This window comes from Hyposmocoma kahamanoa, unplaced genomic scaffold (genome assembly GCF_003589595.1).
Source record: "Hyposmocoma kahamanoa isolate Upper Pololo Valley unplaced genomic scaffold, ASM358959v1 62, whole genome shotgun sequence".
NCBI lineage: Eukaryota > Metazoa > Arthropoda > Insecta > Lepidoptera > Cosmopterigidae > Hyposmocoma > Hyposmocoma kahamanoa.
The window spans coordinates 12,075,715-12,080,377 of NW_020653850.1; positions in this window are offsets into that span (position 1 = coordinate 12,075,715).

The window sequence follows — 4,663 nt, forward strand, 5'->3', positions numbered from 1 at the left end:
ATTTCAATCACGCACAGTCGTTAAATTTTACATTTTATGTTATCTATTAAAAAATCATTTATATTGTAGTAGCATTGTGTAACTAACAAATTATGTAATTTTATTTTAAATTGCCTACAATTTAGTTCTTTAACTGCATCTGGTATTTTATTAAATAATTTAGGTGCCAATATAAACATCGTTCTATTGTAAAATTCCAAGATGGGGCGTTGTTTTGGCCGTATTTCTGTTTTGTTCCTTGTTTTCCTGGGATGTCTGTCAGTCAGCTTTGGCTATGTATATGGCCCGAATTTATGCGATATAGATCCGAAAATATTGTTTCATTTCCAATAAATAAGGTGGTTATTTATATTATGATAAACAACGCAATGTTTTTTTTAAAGAACTTTGGAACAGACCTTGATGAGCCAAGGCTGAACATGGTGACTAATTTTCGTTCCAAAAGCACGCGAGCGGCTCTCTTACTCTTTCAAGCCTGTGTACGTGTGACTGTCTATAACACCAGTGTTGATATATTTGTTCAAATGCTGTGTCCACTGAGCCGTATGGCTCTTATTAAAGTTACACCTCATTGTGTCTTGACAAAGAAACCTACTGAAACATAGGAGATCTCGCTACGTGTCTCGCTACGAGATAGACAGTGCATGCGGAGCTTTGTCCAACATACTGTTAGTTTAATTTTACGACAAAATAATTATGAGACGAGTTTTCTCAAGTTGAGCGAGTGAATGGACACATACATCACTCAAATCGTCATTTACTAAGAGGTGACATAGTGGACGATCTTATTTTATTTGACCAATGAAAGAACTCTTTTTTTCTAGATAGACATAAAAGTACAGTCAACAACACGTCAAGGTGTACACTTTTGTACGAATATCACCTTCAGGGCAACGGAACAAGATCTGTCAATGTGTAGCTTGTGCTGCCGTCTGTGCAATTCCACAAGTACACAAGGTGTATAAAACCTTAAGTGCGGTATAAAGGAAAATACGAGCGTACCCCTTACCTACTTTATAGCGGAAGCCATCTGGAATATCATTCTTACTACACAATTCGTCATCCTTCCTTTCCAGACACGCTCTCTGAGCACTACAATGGTAATATTTTGTTAGTATTCGCTCGCGGCTTAGGTTTTTTGTGGAAATTATTTTACTTTAGGAGTATGTAGTTAACGAATCTGTCAATCAGTCAGTCACTCACTAAAACAGAACATCTCACTAAATTTCGTGTGATACAGTCATCAATAAAAACGAAAAAGTAAAATGCATTTGTCTCCAAAACTGTGTAGTAAAGAAATATACCACATGCTCCGTTTTAATATATATATTTACGAATGCATACTAACCGTATATCGTACCGCTGTGTCCTTGAATCACTACGATGTTCATCTGAAAAGATGAGCCTCAGAGGAGGAATAAATGTCAAAATTACACCTACCCAAGACAAAACAGTAAGAGAAATATTCGGAAAACTCATAATCCATCCATGACTTTTACGTCGCCAGAAACTGCTGTAAAGTGTAAAATAATAAAGCAATTAAAACTTTGGCAACATTCTTGCATTTTATCTTTTGGGTATCGTGTGGAATTTTAAGATGTGTGGATATGTCATTATGTATCTCAGTTTGTTTACTTTGTCACAAAAAATTTAATTTTTTACATTTTTGTCCGTTTCGCTACTTTATAAAGTAAAGCAAACTAATCGTCGTAATGCACACGTTGTTGATATAAACGGTACTTACAAATAAAATTAGCACTTTACAACTATCAACAAAGAAAGAACATTTTGGTCAACGTTGGTTTGGCGATGTATCAAACTAAATGTCGTCAAATGTTGAAAACATAAATAAATGTCAAAAATGTATCAAATTTGTGCTCATATAGGTCAAATAAAACATAAATTCTTTTAATAATAAGATATAAGCCGTAAATATAAATTCGGCTGCAGTGCGCTGCACGCTTCAACTTTGTTGCGATTTGCATATAAAGTACCTTTCACAGATACCAATATGGCGTTTACGCTCCACACTACGCAGATAGGATTTTCGAACGCGTATAACGCTATAAATTACATATGCTTTGTAAACAAAGGCTTATTTACTACACTGTTGTTTAGCTGTGGTAAACTTATAAGCACACCTTAGTATGATAGGGTAGGTGTTTAGATATGCATTACATGTATTTATAAGGTCTTTGGTAGTAGAGAAGAGACGTAGACGGATGTTTTTTTTGAAAGATTGTTTTCTATGATTTCTCATACACATAAGAGAGATTTTATATGTATTATTGTATTGTACCTTTAGTAGTATTTGGCGATGATAATGAAATTGGACTGCTTGTTATCGTCGTAATGCTTAAGAAGATTCTACAAATAAATTTAGGATTTTCTGTGTCCGTGCCACAATATTGCAAACCGGTGCTTGTACAGTGCTTCTATTTTCTCAATGCCCTTCGGCAAACTTCGTATTTCGGCTGTCGTCGGCTTTTATTCAGTTGCCCTTTGCCTTTCGTATACACCGGACGCTTTCAGTCGACATAGAAGTATAAAGAGGTTGCTATTACATTTTTTATTTGTTCTACAATGGGAGGAAAGCCGCTAAAGTCACAGGCAAGGCAGATAATTACAGCGTGTACTTGTATTTTTTTACAGGAAGTCGATACGTTCAAGAAAGACAACAAAAGCTATTTTCAAAAAGTCCAAAAACGTGTTTCTTTAGCTTGTGGTGCTTAAAAAAGAATAAAATAAAAAAAGTGTTTATTTACGTCCACTTAAACTTAGTTTACAGCAAGTTTGCTGGGAACTCCATTTAAACAAAATAATTGCTTGTGCTAGGAGACCCCGCTCTTCCATGTTAGGGTTCTATGTGACCAGATTAGTTACGACTAGTTAAGTTACAGGATTTATATAATTAATTAAATTAAAATTACAAAGAGAATAACATCATTTATTTTGTGTGTGTATGAGTGCGTGCGTGCGTGCGTGCGTGTAGGCGTGTGTGCGTGTGCGTGTGTGTGTGTTTGTGTAACTTTACGTAAATTTGCAAAATATGTAGGAGTACAGTATATCTATTGTAAGATGTCCATAAGGGATTCAGTCTGTTCATAATTTAAAGTCTGCAGAAAGTCACATACAACTTTCTGGAATCGTGGGTCTATAAAGGGTAAATCAAGAGATTTTTATTAATTTTAGTGTACAGGTAAGATGCACGTCTGTTAAATTGTCTACCAGCAAAGGTTATTTTTACAGTATCGTAGGGAATCACAATTGCATCTCCTTTTTTTCACTACGCAATGCTTGAGTTTTGTTAATCCTTAAAATCACCAGAAGTATATATAATTTTCGCACTGACAGGACCTTGGCAAACTTATAGAGGTCATCATTGGGATATCTATAGGGTTTGAAATATGTACATTTCCTTCTTTAGTGATCTCTGAGCTCTTTCTACATGTATGAATTTCGATTTAAGAGCTCCACCCCAGATTGTAATGCAGTATGTACTAACAGATTGAGCTAAGGTAATATAGATTTTTGTTGACAGATCTTTATTTGCAGAGTGCCTGAGCGTTTTAAAAATTCAGATAGACTTCCTAAGTCTGCTAGAAACTAAGTCTGGATGAGGGTACCAAGATAAATTTTGATCTAGAACAACACCGAGGTCCTTAGTTTTATCAACCTTAGCAATGATTGGGTAAACACAGTCCTTGCCCGCGATGTCACAGTTGTGAATTTTAAGAACAAAGTTCTTATCTGGTTGAGTACTGTTGCGAATGGAGAAGAAAATGTAATTAGTTTTTGTAGTATTTAATGTAAGGAGATTAGCATTAAGCCACTTTGCAACCGTTTCCAGTCCCAAATTTGCATTAATACGCACCTCCTCCCATGTATCACCAATAACACAATCACAGTATCGTCAGCATAACAAAAGGTTTGACCAGAAGTCAAATCTATCTGAGATAAGTCATTTATATAATAATAATAATATATTTACTTTTTGCGCATAATGGCATAAAAGTCATTAGTGCGAGCCTGTGCTAACATGCCTGACACGCTGCAGAACCGCAGCAGCCCCAACAACATACGAAAACCATTGTTATATTGTACTCGCAGGGCGCTGATGGCTCAGTGCGTATAGTTGGTCCAAAGGCTGCACGTGTAAATAATTTGGCAGTATGATTTAAAAAGTAGAATCTTTACTTTTTCACTGCAACGCGCAAACCTTCGCACCACCATATTACACCTGACCGCCAGCGCCCTGCGTTCCCTCTCAATATCCATGAGGTCCTTAAGGTCGTCGGAGACAAAATGGCCAAGGTACTTGTATTGATAGACTCGCTCGAGTTAATTTGCCCCCGGCGGCCCTAAAGACCATTATCACACTCTTTTTTACATTATACGTCAAGCCGTGTGACTTCACATACTCTTCGCACATATGCAGGAGTACCTCAAGTGCTCTGACCGTTGGGCTCAGTGAACTATATAGAACTGTAAAACTATTTCCCTATTTTTAACAAAATTTTTTTTTTTTTTCGGTTATTGATCATTTCAATTCAGTCCGTGGCTGAACTTATTTCTTCATCTGACGTGGTTATGTTAGTAAGTTCGCCATCGATGGAATAATCACTTTCTGCACTGTTATAATAGGTATTTATTATAGAATTAT